Below are 24,933 nucleotides of genomic sequence, written 5' to 3'. Positions count from 1 at the left end.
CGCTGCACCAGTGGTGGAGCAGCTCCTACACTTCTAGGGTAGGGATACCCTCCTGCATAAGGCTCGAACCAATGGCCCCTTTGTGATAGATAGATAACAACAAGGTATCCATCTTCCCAGATTACACCCCTGAAGTACAGCAGCTACAGGCTTCATATATGGAAGCAAAGAAGGCACTGCATGAAGAGGGCTTGCAAAACTGCTTGTTGTTTTCAGCTAGAGTTTGCATAATACTTGATGGGAAGACCCATTTTTGCGATGATCCTGGGATAGCTGTCACAATTCGCTCCCTGTGCTCTTGTGTCCACCACCAGGGGTCCACATAGTGGGATATTCCAGTCTTCTAATAAGCTTCCAGACCCTCCCCTGCATGCATATCCTGACTTCCAGCCATTTGGACACTTATTGGGAACTTACATCCATTCCCAATCCATGCCGGGTTTTGTGATAGCCAGCCTGCTTATACTTGAAGCCAGCCTACTCATGCCTCAAACTCCATTACCCAGAATTCCCTGCTCACTGCTTTGTCTCCACCCCGGCAGGCCAAGGATGGGTGGAGGAATTCAGCTCACCTGTGGCTGGCTGCTGCTAGCCTGCTCACACCTGATGCATATGATACTTTGAGCTCTTTTAAGCCCCAGCTACATTCAGGCCAAGGTTGGTCATTGTAGCTGTTTACCGGTGAGACCGATCCTTGTTTCCAGTGCCCCATGAGCTTTTGCTATCCTTGTTTCCTGAGCTTTAGTTATGCCTTGTTCCTGACCTGCTGCTGTTTTCCTTGTTCCTGAATTACCACTGCCTGCAGTGCTACCTTGACTTCTGAGCCTTAGCATTCCTTGTTCCTGAACTGCAGCAGTTTCCCTTTTCCTGAATTAGCACTGCTTGCAGTGCTACATTGTTCCTGAGTTCCTAAACTATAGCTATTCCTTGTACCTGAATTAGCACTGCCTGCAGAGCTCTTGTTTTCCGAGTTCCTGAGCTATAGTTATTCTTTGTTTCTGGGCTTCAGCTAGTTCTTGTTCCTGAACTGCACTGCTTGCAGGGCTCTCTTGACTCCTTGTTTCCTGAGCTGTAGCTATGTTCTGTTTCTTGAACTAGCACTGCCTGTAGTGCTATCTTGTTTCCTGAACTAAAGTAATTTCCCTGTTCCTGAACTAGCCCTGCCTGCAGTGCTACCTTGACTCCTTGAAGCTTTAGTAATTCCCTGTTCCTGAACCAGCACCGCCTGCAGTGCTACCTTGACTCTTGAGCCTTAGCTTAATTCTTGATCCTGCCTCAGCACTGCATTCTATGCTACTTTGTTTTCTTGATTCCCTAACCTGCACTATTCTAGTATACCCTTGTAGCCTCCCCTTCTGTATTCCCCTTTCCAATCCCTGCCTTTCTTCCCATTTCCTTGGTTCCAGTTCTAGTTTTCTGTCTTTCTATTCTGCTGTCTTATTTCTGTTACCTTGTATGCTTGTTACCTGCTTTCTGCCACGTGTGCCCTGTGATTTCCTTCCTTTACTGTTAAGCACTCCTCCTTGCTAGCTCCTTGTCTATTGTGCTTGTGTTTAGTTCTACCCCCTTGCTGTTATTGCCTTGTGTGCTCCTGTTTGATCGGCAGGATCCGTGGGCACAGCTGACTACCTAGGTGGTGTTTCTTGTTCACTGTGAGTATTGTCTTTGAGTTACATTTATAACATCACCATAGGTATAAGCTCCACAGATCCTGCCTTTGCATGCATATCCTACATGTGGGTATTTGCAGTCAGTATCTGTAACAGCAATTGTGGGTAAGAAACTTACTGAGCTTCAGTCTTACCGTGTGGAGCTCCTGAGTGCTTTACCCCACAACCCCCTTTATTGTTAATGTTGTTTCATATAGATGTCTTGCACATTTGTCTTGGGTGTAGTTATTCTGAATGCTAAATTACCTTGTGAGTGCCCTTCTATTCTGAATCTTACCCATCTTGTTCACTTGTACCGGCTTCCCCTTTGGATCCTAAGCAGCGCTGTACTCCTCTTCCTGTGTAAGTTTTCTACCCAGTGCCCAGTCCTTGCCCAAGTCCCTGACTGTGTTCCCCACATAGTCCCGGACAGTCCCTGACAACAGCGCGGGAGTGGTTTGAAACTTATAAGTCAGGGGGTACACCTCTGAAATCAGGCTACGTGGCCAGAAGCAAGGCCTCCCCGCCCGGAAAGAGGGCGCAATGGAAACTCAAAAGGAGAACATCTACTCGCTCGAACACTTCGCAAACAGAGAAGAAGAGGGAAGCTGCTCTTCAGGCAGTGGCAGAAATGATAAAACCCAGAAAGACTGTGTCAGAAGATGGCTTGCCGTCGGCAAAAGCGACTGGTGATTTCTCTCGTGCAGACAGCCCCCTGATGCCAGATATCACCCCAAGAATGGCGGATAGCCTCTGACCAGGTGGCTCCCGTGATGGATGTGCGGTACACCTGCAGATCTGAATGCTTTGCAGTAAGCATGAGTAGTATGACCAGGATTTATCACTAAGTGTGCTGGCGCAGGCCGCGACAACTGCTGTGACACATGCTGTCCGCCCCCCTTTCAGAAAACCACGTCTGTGGCTGGCCTTGTCCTTCTATCAAGACTGCACAGTTTGAAGTTTGGGTGGCTGGCCACTGCTAGGCTCTTCTGGGGAAAGGGAGTTTGGCATTGGCTGGGGGGATACTTTTTTGTTTACAGTTAGAGTTTGCTCTATTGCAGGTGTGATGATGCAGCACTCTGAGAATCCGTGGGGAGTTCAGGGGTGGGTAAGGGGGTTGGGTCTGGGACAGTATCTTCACAAATGGCGTCTACACCTAATACGCTGAAATTCATGTCTTGAAATATTAGAGGGATGGGGACATCTGCTAAGCATCACAACATACATCAATACTTGTGTAGGAGGGAGGTGCAGATTGCGCTACTGTACTGCAGGAGTCAGCAGTACCCCTGCGCGTCGGTAGGCGTCGTCGTGCGGCTCCGCGTATGTCGTTGGCATCGCAGTTGCCGAGATGACGTCGCTGGAGCTACTTAGACGCGCCCACGCGCGCTGACGTCAGTTCTGTACACAACTTTCCAAGCCAGGAACGCAGAGCCATGCACGATACTGACCACTGGTGCATTGAAACAAGGGCCCTGAAAGGGATGACCTTAACCCTAGAAATCAGTTCGCAGAACAGGGAGGATGGGTGGGGTAGTAAGGAATCTATCACTAACTAATGTTTCTTACAGATATATTGTTACTGAAGGTAAGTAACTTGTTCATCTGAAAGAAACATGTAGCAATAGATTCCTTACCTTAGAATAGATACCCCAGCAATAGCAAGCCCGGTGGTGGGTCTGCTGGAGAACAGAACGGCCAAAGAAGCCGTCTCTCTGAACTTGACTGTCAAGGCAATAATGTTTAGTAAAAGTGTGCTGCAAGGCCCATGTGGCTGCCTGACAGAGTCTTGTAGGGGGACACCATGTCCCAATGCAGTAGTAGCTGCTGTTGCCCTGGTAGAATGGAAGCGAAACCCCAAGGAGGTACCTTTTTAGCCAGAGAATAACAGGCCTTGATGCACAAGACGACCCAGCGGGAGATAGTCCTTTTGTGTACAGCCCAGCCTTTCTTGGCGCCTACGTAGCCAACAAAGAGCTGGTCATCCACCGTAACTGTTGTGTGCGATTCAGATAGAATGAGAGTGCACATTTTGGGTCCAGACGGTGGGGCCTCTCTTCTTCTCTGGAAGGGTGCGGAGGCGGAAAGAAAGTGGGCAAGGTGACAGTATGCCCGATGTCGAAGGCATGACAACCTTTGGAAAGAAGGAAGGACGAGTGCGAAGCACAACCTTATCCGGATGAACTGACAGAAAGGGAGGCTTACAGGAAAGAGCTTGGATCTCACTCGAGCGCCTAGCGGAGGTGATTGCAACCCGGAAAGCAGTCTTCAAAGTCAATAAACGAAGAGGACAGTTGTGAAGTGGCTCAAAAGGAGCGCACATCAAATAAGTAAGAACCCGAATGAAGTCCCACTGTGGCATTACAAACGGAATAGGAGGGAAAAGGTGTGTAATGCCTTTAAGAAATCTAATTACAACAGGGGACTTGAAAAGAGAGGGCTGATCAGGGAGCCTGAGAAAGGCCGAAATTGCAGAAAGGTAGCCCTGCTGGGTCAGACAAAGAAGGAACAAAATGACTTCTGAAAGAGGGGTAGAAAGGGGGTCCACCTCCTTTGCTGTGCACCATGCCACTAATTTGTTCCACCTGCCGGCATATACCGATTATGTGGAGGGACGCCTGGCTGCCAGAATGATATCACAGACTTCAGGAGGCAATTCAAATGGAATCAACTGTTGCTGCTCAATCTCCACACATGTAGGTGGAGGCTGAACAGGTTCGGGTGGAGGACCGTCCCCTGCTGCTGTGACAGAATATCCTTCGGAAGAGGCAGTCTGATTGGGGGATCCACGGTCTGAGTAGCTCGGTATACCAAACTCTTCAAGCCCAGTCTGGGGCCACAAGAATGACTTGTGCCCGGTCGTGCCTGATCTTCTTCAGCACTCTGGGTGGAAAAGTGTACAATAGACGCCCAGCTCCACTTGTGACGAAAAGAGTCACTGAGCGAGTGCCGCCTTGGAAATTCCAACGCGCAGAAGAGATGACATTGCACGTTCCCTTTGGTGGCGAATAGATCTAACCAAGGCTCTCCCCACTGTTGAAAGAGGCCTTGCGCCTCCTCTGAGTGAAAACGCCATTCGTGATCCATCATGCACCTCGTCTGAGTTTGTCTGCCCTGGCGTTCAAAGAACCTGCCAAGTGTTGAACTGTCAAGGAAATGCCTTGACATTCCAGCCATATCCAGAGACGCAGAGCCTCCTGACATAGGGTCCACGACCCCACCCCGCCCTGCTTGTTGCAAAACCAAATGGCGGTGGAGTTGTCTGTGAACACCTGCACTACTCTCCCCCTGACAGAGGGAATAAATGCCTTCAGTGCAAGTAGGATCGCCTGGAGCTCCAGAAGATTGATATGGAGCCTAGACTCCGCCGGAGACCATAGGCCTCTGATCTCCCCCTCTCCCATATGGCCGCCCCATCCCAGGAGGGAAACATCCTTCACCACTGTGTGCTCCGTTGGGGAAGGGAGAGGGATCTGCCACTAACCCAATGTTGGTCAGTGAGCCACCACTGCAACTGTTGTGCAGTGCCCTTCGAGATCTCGGACAGGTCCCCTTGATGCTGCGCCCAGTGGAACTTCAGGTCCCACTGCAGAGTCTGCATATGCCATCTGGCATGATTAGTCAGCAGGATGCAGGAGGCCATGAGGCTCAGCCGCCTCAAGGTCATCCTGACCGAAACCCAGGACCAGGGCCGGAAGATCAGAATGATAGCCCAAATGTCTCGACTCGCTGCTCGGGAGAATAAACCCGAAACTACACCATGTCCAGAACTGCTCCGATAAAGAGGAGCTTCTGAGAGTGCATCAGGTGTGACTTCAGCACATTGATGGAGAACCTCAGCAAATGCAGGAGGTCGGCCGTAGTCTGGAGGTGGGAGACAACGTCCTGGGGCCAGTCCGCCTTCAACAGCCAGTCGTTGAGGCGTATGAAACCCCTGATCTGCGCAGATGAGCTGCGACCACCGCCATCACTTTTGGTAACACCCGAGGGGCGCTGGTAAGGCCAAAAGGAAGCACGGTGAACTGAAAGTGCTCGTGGACTATTGTGAACCGCAGGTAACGCCGGTGGGCCAGCAGGATGGGGATATGAAAATAAGCGTCCTGCAAGTCCAACGCAACCAACCAGTTTTGCGGGTCCAGGGCAAACAAGACCTGAGCAAGTGTGAGCATCTTAAACTCTTCTGGAGGAAGCGATTGACGTTCCGAAAGTCTAAGATAGGACACAGGCCCTTGTGCATCTTTGGAACCAGGAAGTAGTGGGACTAACATCCACAACCTACTTCTGGCGTCTGAACGCGCTTGATGGCACCCTTGGTCAAGAGGATCGCAACTTCCTGCTGGAGCAGTGCCAAGTGTTGCCCTGACATGCGGTGGTACTGAGGAGGCATGGCTGGTGGGGTAGTCTCGAAGGGGAGGGAGTAGCCCCTTCGGACTATCTGTAACACCCACCTGTCCGAAGTGATGGTATGCCGGGGGGGGGGAGGTAATGGCAAATCCTGCCACCCACTGGTGTTTGGTGGGCCTGAAATAGCGGACTAGGAAGGTTTGGAGGCAGTGGCGGCAGGGGAGGTGGTGGACTGACCCGCCCGCAGACCCTGTGACCGACCTCTGCGGGTCCCACGTCCGTGGGTGCGCTGAGACTGTTGCAGCGCAGACCTGAGGCTCTGAAACGAACGTGTTTGGGTGCCTCTTCCGTGGCCACGAAAGGAGCTAAAACAGAAGCGGAAGGAGTGTGGATGGCCGAAAGGCCTAAGGACTTGTCCGCAGCATAAGTCCTTAAAACGCTCCAACGCACTGTCTACCTTGTCACTAAAAAGGGGAGTGCCATCAAAGGGCATGTCCATCAGCGTGTTCTGGACATCCAGACAGCCATTTGTCCTCAGCCAGGCGTGACGGCGTACCACCACTATTGTAGAAATCGCCTTGCCAAGCAAGTCAGCGGTGTCAAGGCCACATTGAATTGTAAACTTGGCTGCGTCTCTCCCCTCAGCAATAGCTTGGAGAGCACTGAGGCAGCACCTGTGCAACCGTGTCCCACACAGAATGGGAATAACTGCCCAAGAGGCATGTGGTGTGCACAGACCACATCCCTGAACTGGCAGATGTAAGAATTTTCTTCCCAAACGGTTCCAGTTTCTTGGATTCCCTGTCCAGTGGTGCGGAAGGGAATGTGCTTGGGGACGCAGAGGCCTGGACAACCAAGCTCTCAGGGGTAGAGTGTTGGGAGAGGAAAATGGGGTCGCGGGGACCGGGCGATGGCATCGGGCCACATTCTTATCCACAGGAGCCCCTGTGTTGTGCCTGGACCAGGTGCCCAAAAGAACGTCCGAAAGTGCGTCATTAAAGAGCAGCAGCGGCTCCGTAGAGGAAGACACTGGCTGGAGCACTTCTGTCATGAGGTTAGTCCTGACGGCCACTGTAGAGAGCTCGGGGTGGAGAGCCTCGGCTGCTCTACGCAACACCACAGAATATGTACCACCTTCCTCCGTAGCCACGGTAGAAGGAGACAGTGTGCCAGGTTCTGGAGTAAAATCCAAGTCACCGGCATCCTCCAAATCCTCTTCCCAGTCCGGGTGTAACTCGCACTGGGCTGCAAGATACCTCAATAGTCTCAACCCGCTGCCGGATGATCTGGACGCAGCGGTGCGTACACTAAACAATGACCTCACATCTGCAATAGAGAAAATTGCCCCATTACACACCCTTACCTCCCGCAGACAAAAACCTTCTGCACCATGGTTCACACTAGAACTCAGGGCACACAGAAGCAAGTGAAAAAAGCTGGAACGACTATGGAGACAGAACTATGACCCAGTAGCCAAGGCACTCTACAGACATGGCCTTAAAGAGTTTCGCAAACTCAAACACCACTCCATGAGCACTTACTTTTCTGACACCATTGCCAAAGCAAAGAACTCGACCAAGACTCTTTTCAATATAGTGAAAGACTTCACTCATCCTAATGCACTAACTGCTCCAGTACCCATGTCCCAAGCACTGCGTGATAATCTATCAAACTTTTTTGAAGAGAAAATAATTAACATTGCAGCAACTATCCGTCAGAACGGCCCCATCAGTACTGTAGACCTTGACACAAACTACAAATATGCTTTCACAGTATTCCAACCACTTACAAAGGAGCATGCCATGAAATTATTTTTGGAATGTAAATCAGGCTCACCTTTGGATCCTGCCCCAGCCCTAATCCTGAATGAAATTGCCCCCTTAATCATTAACCCCCTACTCGAAATCTGGAATTCCTCCTTGTCTACTAGTGTTGTCCCCGCTGCCTGGAAACACGCATTGCTAATCCCAATTCAAAAAAAAGCAGGCATAGACCCTCTTTGTCTAACCAACTACCGACCGATTTCACTCCTGCCCAAACCCGCCAAAGTACTCGAGAAAGCTGTTCAAACACAACTATCGAGTTACCTTGAATCAAACTCCTTGTTTCACGATACCCAATCAGGCTTCAGACCGGACTATAGTACCGAGTCAGCGCTACTTGAAGTATCCGAGTCAATCCGGGAATGCACGGATAGGGGAGAGGAGGCCATACTGGTCCTCCTCGACCTATCCACTGCATTCGATACCATCTCGCATGACAAACTCCTGACTCGCCTGCAAGAGATAGGGATCGGCGGGCCTCCCCTCTTATGGGTAAAATCATTTCTCACAAACAGAACCCAACAAGTGATGCTGGGATCCTTTCTCTCTGCCAAAAAATCACTGATTTGGGGAGTTCCACAGGGCTCCTCTCTTAGCCCGCTCCTCTTCAATGTGTACCTCAAGCCACTGGCAAAAGTTGTCGAATCCTGTGGCATCAAAGTTACCGTCTACGCCGACGACACCCAACTGGTGTTCTCCTTCAAAGACCACACTGAAAAATCTTTCGTCAACTTTCGCCATTGCATGTTGAAGATCGCCTCATGGATGTCTGAGAACAACTTAAAGCTCAATACTGATAAGACTGAAGTCTTATTTTTTAATCAGAAATCACCCTTATCTCCTAATATCTGGTGGCCGACCAAACTCAACCCTCCCCCAGCACCAGTCCTAGCCGCCCGAAACCTAGGCTTTCAATTCAACACCACTCTCTCCTGTAAAACCCAAATCAGCAAAGTTACCTGTGCTTGCTTCGGGAAGCCACGAATGTTAAAAAAAATCATCCCCTACTTACCACAAGACTCTCGAAAAACAGTAGTCCATGCCCTGATTACCTCCCACCTAGACTACGCTAATAGCCTGTATGTAGGTGCTCCATCCTACCTCATTCACCAGCTACAGAGAGTCCAGAACGCAGGAGCCAGGCTGATTAATAACATTCCTTACCGTCACTCCATTTCACCCCACCTTATCAAACTCCACTGGCTCCCAATAAAACTGCGAATCCAATTCAAAGCCTTAACCCTGGCTTTCAGAGCCCTTAATGATCGGGGCCCTACAGATCAATGGCGCAGAATGAAGTTTTCAGAGTCACAACGTAACCTCAGATCCAACCACCTCCGCCTCATGATATGCCCCCGTTTTCGTCTTGCTCGCACGGGAGGAAGGGCTCTTGCAGTTGTCACTTCCAAACTCTGGAATCAGCTGCCCACAGAATTAAGATTCATGACTTCAGAATCCCTGTTCCGAAAAAAATTAAAGACCTGGTTCTTCTCCCAGATCTAAACTCACCTCATTCTTTTACTCTCCCCCGACCATCCTGAGATAATGTCTTCAGCGCCGGGACACCTCCATCGGAGGTAGCTGCGCGCTCTACAAAATACTAAAATAAATAAATAAAGATGGTCCTCAGACCCCTCCCAGTCTTCTCCTTCCTCCCCAACCTGCCGGGCAGGCGGAAAAGAGGGAGGCGGATGGAGAAGGGGATAGTAATTCCCTAACGGCGTCAGAATCAGCATCGATTGACACCGGTTCGGCACGTCTCCACGTCGGGGTGGAAGCTGGGTATGGTGTCGGCCGGGGAGCCATGCAGATGGCGTCAAAACACGAGTACAACCAACATTGGCTGGGATCCATGCATAGATCTATGGGGGTCTCTAGGAGTTGAGACTTGAGTCGTCGATGTCGGGCCGGAGCCAATGACGCAGAAGAGCAAGGACCCCCAGTCCGACCCGCAGGTACAAAGACTCGTGCCATGGCTGACAGAAATTCCTGCAACTGGGCCGGAAAGGGCGGGGAGGCCATCGGCAACTGCTTAGGCTCTGCCGGAGCCGCGGGGGTGGTACCACCTGCACCCTCAGCTGTGTTGCGGGACAGGCTAGGGGAAGGCGAAGAGCGACAACGCTTCTTCAACATCTTGTGCTTCGCCTGACCTGACTCCGAGTGCGAAGACTTTGTCGAATGATGGTGATGGCTGCTCCGCGACCAGTCCCTCGACCTCCCATGGGACAAGGACCTTGAACGCCGCGGAGCCGACTCCCAGGCCTCCAGCAACTTTTGGGACCGCTCCCAAAAAGTTTTCGGAACCATGGCCCGGCATTCGGGGCACGACTTGGAGTCGTGGTCGCGCCCCAGGCAGTAGAGACATTCACGGTGCGGGTCCGTCACCGACATCGTGCCGGGAAGGGCCGCGCAAGACTTAAAACCAGGCCTCCCTATACACCAGGAGTCGAAGACTTGAAAAACAGAGACAAAAAGTCACAAAAATAACTCAGTCAAAAAGTGACTGGGGGTACCACCCTCTCCAGATCTGCGCTTGCTTTTGTGGAAAAAGAAAGAACTGACGTAGGCGCGCAAGGGTACGTCTAAGTAGCTCCAGCAACGTCATCTCAGCGACTACGACGCCAATGACGTACGCGGAGCTGCACCTCGACGCCTACCCACGCGCAGGGGTACGGCTGACGAAAACTTTCTGGATCCAGTCTGAAGCCTGGGGGGTAATTCTAAGGCAAGGAATGTATGTAAATGTAAATGTATAGGCATTTATATAGCGCACTACTTACCCGTATGGTCCCAAGGCGCTTCGACCGCTGCGAAACCCTTCCTGGCTTCCCTGAGAGATGGTCCCTTAATGGGTATCTCCAGGGTGAGACCAGGCATCCCCGGCGGTCTGGTGGGGCCGTTAGTGAAGATGAGGCAAGCTAATGCCCAGAGTTGCCGAGTGTGATCGCTGATCAGAGTGGGCACCGAGGCGAGAGAATTATCGAGTCCGCTGACCCTGGTCCAGAAACCTGCCGCGCCGGCTAACGTGTTTCTTCAGATCTTACGATTGAGACATGTATATGGGACTTTCACCGCATCCCCCTTTAAGCGGAAGGGAGGCACTAGGTTTCTAGACCTGGTCTTGATCCTGGCCAAAAGGCGAACAGCATTAATGTGGAAATCGACAAGTGGCCCAGGATTCACTGACTGCAGGCGAGACATGTCACACTGGGCAGGGGCAGAAGAAAGGGCACTGGCCAGGGAGGATGCACGGGGGCTACGAAGACACCCCATGGCAGGCCCCTGGAGGGAGGTTTTAGAAAACTGGGAGCATCCTGAAATATATCAACCCGTAACAGAGGAAGATGAATATAGCCCTCACTCTGACAGCGCAAGCTACACAAATGTATAGAACAGCGGAGTAGATCATACTCAGCCTTCCCCGCAAACGGTAACACTCCCTCCCCCCTACTTTGAACAATCTTAGAAACAACATCCCTCAAGATGAGTTGCTGAGATGATATATCAGTGCACTGACACACCACCCTGCATAGTTACTTTGTTTATAGTTAGTTGTCCCCTTTTTAGCATCCCTTTGAGCTATGTTATAAGGACATTACTCATATTCATGGCGGCCCTCTCTCTTCTACCCAACTGTATCCGCTAACTGATGATAAACTGCTAGTGAGTCTACAACACCCCCACCCCACCCAGTCCAGTATATCCAAATAAATCCACCTGCAAGCTCTCATATTTTTAAGGCGGTACTGCTAGTGAACTGGACGAGTACCAGATCTGATAACCACAAGATGCTGCATTTCGGATGGATGTCTGGATGTGGGACTAGCGGTTGCTCACAGTTGTAATACATATTAAAATATGAGCTAATGAATGTGATGATTCTATGCTTAAATGCCAATAAAAATATGTTTAGAAAAAATAAAAACAGGGGTGTGGCATTTAATAAAATATCTACTTGTCCTGTAACAAAATCCTCTTGTTCCTTTTAGTGACAGTTAGTGCAACAACCAATTATGACAACAATCTCATTATATTAGAGCTCTGATAATAGCCTCAGATTATGCCAGGGCTCGTACCATAGTAGGGTTTGAATATTACCAATTCCCTTATTTTTCCACCTTTCCGCAGATCAAAATACTGGGGCTGGAGGTAGCGGTAAGTCATAGTGCCCCATGGTTGGAATGCCCTTTTGAGTCTGTGCTAACTACTAACTTGCATGTTTAATGGGTGTTCATCAGCTCGTCTCTAATATTTTCCTATACAGAGAAAGTTTTGAAATTTACTTCTGATAAGGACAAAAGTAAAACGTCCGCCAGGGCTGGGGAAAAAAGTGCTTGTTACCGACTTCCACACAAGCCAAGCTACACATGAATATTTGCTCGAGCTAAATTGCAGTTCACAAATAATTTTTAGGAATGCAATTTCCTGACCTACTTCAGTAAATTCTTGTGAATTCATGAAAATTGTATATCTGCACTAATGCAAGGACATATGCCATGAGTGCATTTCAACGACTTCCTTTAAGAATAGGCCACTATTTAGGTCTGACGTTAACCAGACCTTTGGTTTTAATTAAAGTTCTGTCCCTCTGTAACTACCGGCTGGCTTCACTGTGAGTGACAGCATTCTGCTCTTTCACAAAGAGCATACTGGCACGCAAAACTGTTTTGTTTAGTACCAGGAACGGACTACTATGGCAATGTGTTTTTTTTTTTAGCCCAGAAATATTTTCCTTTTGACAACGTTTGTTGTAATGACGACGGCACGGCAGCCCTCTCAACAATAAACCTTTACAAAAACCATGTCAGAACAAGACATGCATTGACAAAAGAAAAAGGCTGACCACCAATGTCATACATATTTGCTGTGCCAATGCTTGTTTGTTTTCATGTTTCATATAATTTTGTTGAAACTGGTTATACTGATTTTCCATTATGAATATTTTTGGAAAAAACTAGCATGCATCAACACATTTTACTAAATGATCCTATAAAGAAATGGTACCTACAATTACACAGTAGTTTAGCAAAACGTTTTCCTAGTTGCATTTTTTTATAGAACATTTTATTTTGAAAGTTAAGAATCATCAATCTTGATTTCAAGCTTTTGCATATATTTGCATCTAATTGGAAGCATTATACGTAGACTCAAATTGTTAAACTTTGCAAATATATGAACATTTGTTACTTACCTGTAAACTGTGGTTCTACAGTATTGGTGTCTTTCATAAATTCACATGCGATCCACCCTTCCTCCCCTCAGAGGCTCTCTCTCTTCTCCTCATGCACTCTTGGTCACTTTGTGCTACGAAAATCTGAAGACTTGAGCTTCTGAGGAGAAGGTTCTAGAGGGTGCTGTAGCCTGATTGGCTGGAATGTGGACCATTAAAATGACACTGATATGTTACTAAAGTGAATTCTCCTTTAGGCTGCTATGGGCCTATTCTGTTCTATGGTACTTTCTTAACTTTATGATATCTTTATATCTAATTGCTCTAAATGTATATATGTATGATTATGTAATTTTATCATCTATATATGCATATATTACTGCTATTTTATGTACCGTGGGACTCCCAATTCGACGACGGGGAATATTCAAGCATGTGAATCTATGAAAGACACCAATACTGGAGAACCACAGTTTACAGGTAAGTAACTTATGTTCCTACCCACCATTTCCACCACCTCAAAGTTTTTAATTAGCCCAAAACACCAAGCCTGGCAAACATGAATTTATGGTTCATTAATACAAAGCTTTTATAATTAGGGTGACTGCTCCAAGAAAATGCAAGTTCAAACTACACTTCTGACAGTAGTTCCATTGTAAAAATCTGTACTTCTCCAGTATTAGGGGTGTTTTTCAATGATTCACATGCTTGAATATTCCCCGTCGTCAAAGTGGGAGTCTCACGGTACATAAAATAGCAGTAATATATGCATATATAAATAAAATTACCATAATTATATAAATATATATACATACATAAAATACAGTAAAGTATCCAGAAAATTCAAAAGTACCATAGAACAGAATAATAGGCCCATAGAAAGCCTAAGGGAGAAAACTCAACTTAGTAACATATCAGTGTCATTATGTTTTGGTCCAAATTCCAGCCAATCGGGCTGTAGCTCCCTCTAGAACCTTCTCCTCAGAAGCCCAAGACCTCAGATTTTCTACCGCACGTCGTGTGAAGGGAGTCTCCCTGAGCTCTGCTCAGTTTTTTCTACAACGTTGCTATTCCTTCAATCTACAGATGTCTTCTTCTAAGAAATCATTATTTAGAGCTTGTTCTAGTTGTGGTAAACTGCGTCTTTTCCAAGAGGATCCACACAGTAAATGCATTTACTGTCTTCATCCTGACCATGAGGCAAAGAACTGTAAGTACTGTCGTACTTTTTCACCTAAGACCCTGAGGGATAGAGAGGCCCGTCTCCTTCTGTGGTTACAGAAGTTAAAAAATCTGATAATGTGTTTTCTGAGGTAGAAAGTGTCTCTTCTTGCCTTTCTAAATCCTCTCAGAAACATGGGTCTGAGACTGAAGTTCCATCTCCATTTTTGAAGAAGCGTAGACTTGTGGAAGTCACCAAGGCTGTCTCCCCACTAACATTGCCTCAGGCCACACCTACGGGACCTGGTTCTCTGGTGTCTGGGCCCAAAGCCATGCCTTCCACCTTAAAATCGGGCATTGGCTCGTCGACGGGCTCGTCGACGCGTCCGTCGACGACTTCAGCGGCGACAAAGTCAGTGACTGCAGTCTCTACGTCAACGTCGACATGTACTTTACCTTCTAGTACTGCGTCGACGACGACCATCTCGTCGACGGCATCTCATGAGATGAGACTCATCTCTTCCATTTTGAAAATCTCGTCGACGAAGCCTAGTTCGTCGACGAAAGACTCATTGTCGACGCGCTCATCGTCGACGGCGAAGATCAAGCCATCGTCGACGGAACTCTCATCGTCGACGGCTGCTTCGTCGACGGTTGCCATCCCGTCGACGGCTACATCCTCGTCGACTACACCTTCCTCGTCAACGGGTAAAGCTCCAATCTCGTCGACGGCATCGTCAACGGCACAGTAATCTTCGTCGACGAAGAAGAAAAAACAATCAGCCTCCACGTCGTGGCTGTTGCGAAGACGCCTCGGATTGAGTCTGAAGCTGCTGTAACCACGTTGACGGACTCGTTGACGTCAACTCAACTTACTGTATTTTATGTATGTATATATATTTATATTATTATGGTAATTTTATTTATATATGCATATATTACTGCTATTTTATGTACCGTGGGACTCCCACTTCGACGACGGGGAATATTCAAGCATGTGAATCTATGAAAGACACCCCTAATACTGGAGAAGTACAGATTTTTACAATGGAACCACTGTCAGAAGTGTAGTTTGAACTTGCATTTTCTTGGAGCAGTCACCCTAATTATAAAAGCTTTGTAATAATGAACCATAAATTCATGTTCACACAGCATTAAAACATATGGACATAAATATTACCTTAACAGTAGATAATGCTCTTTCCTGATTCATAATGTGGTACTGTAATCTGCCAACCAAAGGGTCTGTGCTGCAGGGTTGCGTCTTTTACTTGTTGTCCTTGACCCCAAATAATAGGTCCTGGCTGTCGGGCTATAGGAATTCCACATCCCTGAATTAAGTCTCTTTTACATCTATACAAAGCAAAGTGCATCCCCACTGTGTCATTTGGGGAAGACATATGGGGGCACAGTCCATGCTCCTCAATACAAATAGCTGAAAATAGATTCTTTAGCAGGATATTAAGGCTACCCCAGAGATTGTTAATGAAGAGCTTGGGATTAGTTATATAGGGGATTTTATGAGATTACACTCTATTTATTTAAAAGGTTTTATATAGCGCTGGCTAGACCCGGAGGTATCAGATCGCTTTACATGAGCATCAGATCATAGCTACAGGTTACATCGTTATAAAGGTTACACAGTTATTAGAGCATGGCAACATAGTTACTTGTAAGGTCAGGATAAACAATAAGCACAAATACGTAAGGGGCAAAGCAGGCAAGGGGAAAGATTTAAGGGAGGGGGTGACAGAAGGTGACAGATTTTAACAGGAACATTTTAAGGATTGCTTAGTAATGGACAATTGTCTACAGATACGGTGGCTGAGGGACACAAAGGCTACACTTGATGTACTGGGTAAATCTCAACCGTAAAGTGATCCGGGAATGATCTCTAACACAGATATTGCTTGGGCTAAGGAGACTTTTGTGGCATACATGGAAAGAGAAAAGACCAAAAGCATGTGATGGTGTCTTCTACACTGTTAGAATTGGGATTTCTGGTTGGATAAGGCTCGCGCTAAAGCAAGGCAGAAACCACCAATCTAGTCAGGGCAAGGGAGTTACACGCCAAAGATAACCCCTCCTCACCCCCTTGGTAGCTTGGCACGAGCAGTCAGGCTTATCCCGGTGGCGATGTGTAAAGCGTTTGCGCAACAACACACACAGCAACAAGATACTAGGCACACCACAAAAGGGACTCCACACTAGGTTATATATAAAAATAGCCTTTGTATTATCATAAAACACATTTGGATAGTAATCACATAATATACACTGTGCCAAATGGCACTGGTCAATATTTACAGGGGATTATATACACATTACAGGGCCACGTGGGCCACTATCAGATCATCACTTTGTAAGAATAGTAAAAGTAAGAACATATGGAATAAACATAGAACACAACCAGTAACTACTGGCAACCACTGTACTCAGCATCATCCTGTAACCATAAATCATACTATGCACAGTATCACATCAGAAATATATTATGTGCCAACCTCATAAGCCTAAACATAGCAGACCATAACCTCCTAAGCATAACTCACATTAGGAAATACTCTTATCAGCATAAACCGCAGTAGGGAATAACTCATACCTAAACCACAGTAGAGAATAACTTAAACACAGTAGGAAAGCCTCATAATCATAAAAGCACATCTAGAGGCATAAAGCAGAGTTTGTAAATCATACTATATAAATTACATTTCCTAGCACCACATAAATCACATTAGGGCCTGGTGCCCTATTAACATAACAGTCCCCCTGGCTAACTCGCCATCTCAAAAGGGGCTCAGATGCCCTATGTCCAAAAGTCAGAGTGCGCTGCCAATGCAGCAGGGGTCAAGGGTGCGCACTTTGCGCAGGCCTAAACGGAGCAGCTGGCACTAAGTGATGCACAGCTGTGAAGGTACTGGGGCAGAGGAGTGCATCTCACTCCTACCTCATGAGACATGCCCCCAGAGAAAGAATGGCCTAAATGTTGCAGCTGCTCACTACTTGCCGGGCAGCTGTGAATAAAAATAAAGGCCAGGCACTCACTGTGCCTTCTGAACAAATGTGAAAATATGCCAGAAACGTTGCAGCTGCCCGTGCTGGCGCTGTGCAGCTGTAAAAAACTAATAGGCCCTGGCACAACTGTGCCTTCTGGGCCTCACTGGGGCTCTGGAACCAAATATGCCCCACGTTGCAGTTGCCCACTGTCTAGCGGGGCAACTGTGACTATAGCTACAGAGGGGGCTTTTTTTAAAAATAACTTTTCCCCCATGTTGGAAGAAAAATGGCGCAGGCATTACCTGTGCAGTGGGAGTCCCACTCCGGGACGCTTAGGAAGCAGAGATGGCCCCCAACGTTGAAGTAGCCCCCTATCAGGCGGGGGCCGCTCAGCACATAGGCAGTGACTCTGTGCCTCGACCGGCACACACAACAGAGAAGGCCCTGCTTACCGGGCTCTCCAGGCGGCGGAGGACTCTGTCTCCTCTACACGGTCTGCCGGGGCTCCCAACCGCTCATAGGAGCCCCACTCCAACCCTCAACTAGGACGCTGCAGCTGACTTCACCTGGGGCCCCTCCTGGGACCCGGGACTTCACTTTGGAGCCTACGAGGCTCCGGAAGGATCTTCCTTCCGCCTGCACTTCCTTCTTCCGACCGTTGCTCCGCCCGGAGTCAGGCAGCTCGTCTGACTTCCGGGTTGCGCTGCAGCGGCCGGCGGCGGCTCCCTGTCCTCGGCGAAGTGCTGGGTGGGCTCCCACTCATCGATTACAGCATCCAGCGAGGTGAGCACCCACCATTTGAATGCAAAAATAAGCGTGGTGGGCACCCGCGAAATAAAGAAAAATGCGGCATTACAGCTGGGAGAAGTTTAAAAGATAGCGCTCCCAGGGCACAAAAAAAAAGCTGCATAAAGTCCTGGTGATCCTGGAGGATAATAAGAAGCAAAAGGGTCCAAAAGTGGTCTTCCAGGGGCAAGGCAGGGCCCAGGGAGGCAAGCCCTCATGGCAGCCCCCCTGGGCCCCAGCAGCAGCACGCCCCAGCAGCAACAGCACACCAAGACTGAACATCTTCATGGGATCGCATCCCCTATATTTATACTACATTTCCCTTTGTGTAAAAGTGCAGGGCATGGGGGAACCAGGTGCAACTGTTTCAGGGGGGATTTGGAGCACTTTGATTTGCCCAGCTCCTCTCCCCTTTGTCAGGTGGGGGCTCAGTGATCAGACACACCACAGGGGCGGAGCCAGCAGTGTACTAGGGAAGCACCATCCTATTCAGAGTCAGGGAGTCTCTCCTCCCACCACTCTCAGCTCAGGTGTCCCATTTAGTCTAGCACTGACTCATCCGGCCCCTCCTGGAGCCACCCACACCCCTCAGCTCCTGTCACTCACAAACCGGACATGCAATTCACATCAGACAGGCAGACACATAGCACACAGAAATGCCAACTTCAAAAAGTGGCATTTCTAAAATAACCACAATATATCTGAGCACACCATTGCGCAGTATATATTCACACAATTTCAGACATACCAGATTTGATCCTACTGCTCCTCTTATAACAGGAATTACCACTGACACACACTGATCAGGGAATCCCCAATGCATTCCTATGGGAGGGCAGGTAAACCGTACAAAGGTAACACAGAGAGCGCACACACTTTACACTGGACCACAGTGCTAAAGTGCGCAGAGGCCAATAACCACTAATATCACTCACAGAAAAGGCAAAAAGTTTAGGGGTGAACCTGCCAAAAAGTCCAAGTCCAACACACACGTAATATAGAACTGAATCTTACGTTAGATGCACAAGTTACTACTTGTGTAACGATATACCTGTAAGAGACATTAGTTAGTGATAGATTCCTTACCTTAGAATATCCCCAGGCGTCGAATCGAATCGAATCAAAATCTTTATTTGAATTTTTTCAAATCCATAAAAGCAGTATAAATATACAACCCCAATGAATAAAATAGCCATGATTCCAAATACATTTAAAAACAACACACATTACAGAATACAGGTTATTTAGCAGCAATTTGTACAGAAATTTACTAAGGGTACTCCATTGTTTTCCGTACGTAGGTAATAACTCTCAAAAAAGTGCTGGTGTGGAATATCAGTTCATCATTGTTCAAAGTTAGCAGCATCAAATAGGATTCCTTCAAAGAAAATGGTCTGTGCTTCTTAAAATATGGAACTAAAAACCATTTGATGTATTTTAGATAAAATTTACAAGAAAAGAAAAAATGTAAATCATTTTGTAAACAAACTCCTATCATCACAATTTATCTTCAGATCTTATCGAAGAATAACCTAATGGAAAACATAGTAAAAATCTAATGGTGCCTGCCCTTAAACGGAACAGGAGTGATCTTTCCCAGTTTGTCATTGGCAATGTGAGATACAATGGAATTGGTTGTATAAACAGATCTTTGTTCACATAAGCCTGGATAGTTGATTTAGTTAACTCCCCCACCAGTCTATCTTTGCTATAAAGTACATACAATGCAAACATTATTTCATTTTTGTCTTTAGACTCAATCTTACTGGGGTCATAGAAAAGATGACCTTTACCCACACTGCTCAGTTTTTGAGAACTCCAGAGAGCAAGGGGATTGTCATCCCTTTCTCGCAGTTAAGACAATCTCTTATAATTTCATGGGTTAGTGAGGCCAATTTATTCCTTCAGAGAGCCAACCAAAACATGGCCGGTCTAGATGCTATCAATTCTGATATATAATACAAATTCAATTCACAGTGACAAATATAATCTGAGGAAGAGATAGGGGCTCCAAGGATTTTCCTGCAAAAACGATTTTCCTCGGTCTGGATACTAGATGTTTTACCCAGACCCCAAATCTCAGCCCCATATGTTTCTACTGGGACGCACTGTAATTTAAACATTTTTAAAATTGCTCTAGTGGCACCTACCTTCTTAGGCTGTGGAAGGCTAGAGTTAATGGATTTTGAGAACTTGCTCGTGGCGTGGACCAAGTGTCCACTCCACGAGCCGTTCGCAGCAAAAAACATTCCTAAATAGGGAAAAGTATTAGTGGAGTAAAGTTTATCTGATCCCACCGAAATAACACTGAGCTGTCTTTTCCCCGGGCCACAAGACATAATAAAAGATTTTTTTAAATTTACTTTAAGATCTAGGTTATCCATATATTCAGCAAAACTTTTTACCAAACTACGTAAAGCGTTTGGTGTAAGGCCCATGAGCACCGCGTCATCTGCGTAAAGCAGAGTCGGTACAAATCCCCCCCTTATTTTTGGGACATCCGTAGTTGCCAATTTTAGAGATTTATTTAGTCCGTTAATATAAATATTGAACAACAGGGGTGCTAAAACGCATCACTGCCTTACTCCTCTTTCTACCTTAATATGCCCTGATATTTTGCCCGCCATCCCGATCCTTACTTGTGCTTTTGAGTCGATATGCAGGTAGGCCAAAAAGTGTACAAGGGGCTCCTCTAGGCCATAATCTAAAAGAATAGACCACAATTTGACCTATTTACTAGGTCGAATGCGGACGATAAGTCCATGAATGCTAGGTAGATTGGTGACGACCTAGCAATAGTATATTTGCCAATTACTAAATTTAAGTTCAGGCACTGCTCTGTTGTCCCAACCCCACTTCTAAAACCCATTTGACAGGGGTCTAAGACCCCAGTTTCATCTACCCAGTCATTTATTCTATTATATAACACTCGCCCCAAGATTTTAAGAGTATTATCTAGGAGTGAAATAGGTCTGTAATGTATTGTATCTATTCTCTCCCCTTTCTTATATATAGGCACTATTACACTTGTAGACCATTTATTTAAACATTTGTAAAGCGCTACAAAGGCCATTGGGCAGATACCTTGTATCTGGCATTGGCACTAATGGCAGGCTATTAAAAACATTTTTTAAAATAGGTGCCCAAAGTTCAGGTTTGCATTTGATGATATCTATTGGGAGGCCGTCTGGCCCAGGGGCTTTATTACCAAGACTTTGTTTGATAGCCACAATCACCTCACCTAAACAAATCTCTAGAGGGCATAATTGGCCTGCACACCCCCAAACTAACATTTGGGGGTGTTGCATACACTTTGGAAAAATGGTCTTCCCACTGATTACTCGGGATGGTACAACTTATTACTGACATTTGAGTTCCCATGTTACGCATATTTTTTACTGCAGCCCAAAAAATCATTCCTTTCTTCCCTGCTGCTGAATCTGATAGCTCCTCCCAGCGCTCTGACAGAATAGTTGCCTTACGTTCCCCTACTGTGGATTTGTACTTCTTTCTCGCCTCCCTAACCTCCGTTTGGCATCTGGGTTTTGCGTTTAGTGCCTTGCGTAAAGCCCTATTGGCAGCTGAACAGTTACTGTCAAACCACTCTGTTCTTTGGTTAGGGACAGTTAAAAGTGTCTTTATAACTGTGCACAGGTTAGTAAAGTCTGTTATTACCCTTAGGTGATTCCCATCTGATAATGTGCATGAATCGATCAGATGTTGGTGCTTGTTTGTAACCTGCTCGATTATGCTTCCACTATCGACCCCCCTCCATTTCAATCTTAAATTGTTTGTAACGGGGGTTATGCTCTGACCCTCAATGTACGTGCGAACGCTGGGGAAGACCCCAGTCTAATATTCGCTACTAATGCATTATGGTCCCCAAAGGAAGTCTCTATTATCTTAGCCATTGTGAGACAGTTAATGAGCTCAGGTGACATAAAAATATAATCAATAATTGTCGAGTGGGGGGGAGGAGCCAAGCTCGAAAGCGTGATGGCCGCACGGTAGCTCGGCTCCGCTGACCTCCCTGCCCAAACTCATTTATCCTGCCGCCCATCCTGCCCAAAAATTACAACATTTTACAGATGAAGGTCTGCTGATACTTACCACCCGTCCTGGTGGCTCCGGCGTTCAGTGGGTCCGCAGCGGCGTCCTCCCAGGAAGTGCGGCCTCCGGTGGGTGGAGACCGGGGCCTTGCCTTCAGCGAGTAGCTGGCGAGACGGTGTCGGCGGCGGCCTCAGGTGGAGGATGGAGGCCGGCCGGAAGAGGCCGTTGTGCGAAAAAGGCGGAGGCAACTGAACGCGCCTGGGACTACCGTCCGGTGGTCCAGAGGTGAGGTGCGGCAAGTTGTGTGTGGGGGACGCCGTGTTGGTGGCTCCCCTCCTTGTTGCCTTGCCCGGCCATTCCGAACTTCATTGCTCGGTGGCGGAAAATGGCTCCTGGCGGAGCGGTGGCTCTGGCGGGTCCCCATCCTTTGGTGGCCCTCATTTCTGCACCGAGGTTGCAGTTTGGATGCTTGAGGGGGATCCCACGGAGGCCCTAACCGTGAGCCCGCCCCAGGAGTTGGTTCCGGAAAGACGGCGCTGTGCTCGCAAAATGGCAGCTGATGCCGTATGCTGTGGAACGCCTTGGGATGTCGATGCCGTGCCTCTGCACTGCGATGGGGCCTGCACTGGGGAGCGTGAACCCACGATTGGCGACGTCCTACGAGTGCTGAAGATTTGGCAATTGACCTTGGCCCGGGATTCTTGTGGGCAAGATAATGTGGTGACCGCCATTGCTCCCGGGCCGTTCCTCAGAGATGCGAGTGGGCCCGAGATGGTTACTGCCAGTTTCCCGCATTTTGGTTGGGGTAACGATGTCTTGGTTCGCAAGCGGGAAGAATTGCTGGTGACCATTGACTCTGATGTACGTGACTGCCGTAACCAGCTTTTGCATTACCATCGGCGGAGGAGATCCCATGGATTGCTTCCATTGGCCGTTCAGCGGCCGCTTCACGGCCTTTTCTCTCCGCTTTGTTCTATGCCCGCTACTTCGACATACATCGTGGCGATAGCTAAGAAAGGACTGGGATGAGCCCGGTTCTTAATCCGGATGACTGCTGTTCGGTGTGTGGAGTTATGGACTGCCTCCAATTGTGATAATATTGTCGAATCCTTACTATGTTGGGCAGGGTCAGCAGCAAAGACCTCTTGGGGCTGTGGTCCCCCCGCACGGCGGCCGCAAGATCTTCCGATGCGGCAGCGGGGGGGACCAGCGAGAACCAGCAGTCACCAGGGAGCTCGAGTGGCGGTGAGTCAATGGCCCCAAAATGCAGCAAAAAGTACAAGGTTCCCGCTCCCCCATGGGAGCGCCGATGATTTAAGCGCTTCCAGGGCGCAGAAATGGGTAGAGGTGGGCGGGGTCAGCAGCAAAGACCTCTGGGGGCTGTGGTACCCCCTCACGGTGGCCGCGAGATCTTCCGATGCGGCAGCGGGGGGGACCAGCGAGCACCAGCAGTCACCAGAGAGCTCGAGTGGCGGTGAGTCAATGGCCCCAAAATGCAGCAAAAAGTACAAGGTTCCCCAGGCGTCAGACTGGATCAGGAAATTTTTTGCGTAGCAGTACCCTTGCGCGTCGGTAGTCGTCGTCTGCGGCTCCGCGTCCGTCGTCGGCGTCATGGGCGCCGTGATGACGTCGTCGGAGTACTTAGACGCCCCCTCCGCGTGCTGACATTAGTTCTTAGACACAGCTTTTCCGCGCCAGAAACGCAGAGCCATGCTAAAAACCAACACTGGTGCCAATGAAACTAGGGCCCTGAAAGGGGGTGACCTTAACCCTAGATATCGGTTCGCAGAACGGGGAGGATGGGTGGGTCGGTAAGGAATCTATCACTAACTAATGTCTCTTACAGATATATCGTTACACAAGTAGTAACTTGTGCATCTGAAAGAGACACGTAGGGTGATAGATTCCTTACCTTAGAATAGATACCCCAGCAATACCAACCCCGGTGGTGGGTCGCCGAACCAATAATCACACCAGAAAGTCCTGGAGGACGGAACGGCCAAAGAAGCCATCCCTCCGGACTTGGCTGTCCAGGCAATAATGTCTTGCAAACGTGTGCAGCGAGGCCCACGTAGATGCCTGGCAAATGTCCTGCAAGGGCACTCCTCGGCCCAGGGCAGTTGTAGTCACCATGGCCTGAGTGGAATGAGCCCTTAGCCTAACAGTGGGTTCCTTCTTAGCCAAGGAGTAACATGCCTGGATACACAAGATGATCCACCGCGAGATGGTCCGCTTGTGCACTGCCTTTCCATTCTTAGCACCCACGTAACCAACGAAGAGTTGGTCACCAACCCGGAACTGGCGTGTGCAATCCAGATAGTAAGAAAGCGCACGTTTTGGGTCCAGACGGTGGAGCCTCTCTTCCTCTTTCGAGGGATGCGGAGGCGGAAAGAAGGTGGGCAAGGTGATGGACTGCCCGATGTGGAAGGCTGTGACTACCTTGGGCAGGAAAGAGGGCCTTGTCCGCAACACAACCTTGTCTGGATGGACCGAAAGGAAAGGAGGCTTAGAGGATAGAACCTGGAGCTCACTCACTCTCCTGGCAGAGGTGATGGCAACCAGGAAGGCAGTCTTCCAGGTAAGAAGGCGGATAGGACAGTTGTGAAGTGGCTCACAGGGAGCGCACATCAGAAAAGTAAGAACCAGGTTCAAGTCCCACTGAGGCATCACGAAGGGAACAGGTGGAAACGTGTGTGTGATGCCCTTCAGAAATCGATTTACAATAGGGGACTTGAACAAAGATGGTTGATCAGGCAACCTTAGGAAGGCTGAAAGGGCAGAAAGGTAGCCCTTGATAGTGCCCAGAGCAGAGCCCTGCTGGGCAAGAGAAAGAAGGAAGAGAAGAACCTCAGAAAGAGGGGCAGAGAGAGGATCCACAGCCTTTGCTGTGCACCATGCCACAAATCTGTTCCACCTGCAGGCGTTTACCGATTAAGTGGAGGGACGCCTGGCT

The sequence above is a fragment of the Lissotriton vulgaris genome, chromosome 5 (genome assembly GCF_964263255.1).
Source record: "Lissotriton vulgaris chromosome 5, aLisVul1.2, whole genome shotgun sequence".
Lineage (NCBI taxonomy): Eukaryota > Metazoa > Chordata > Amphibia > Caudata > Salamandridae > Lissotriton > Lissotriton vulgaris.
This window is presented reverse-complemented; position numbering follows the sequence as displayed.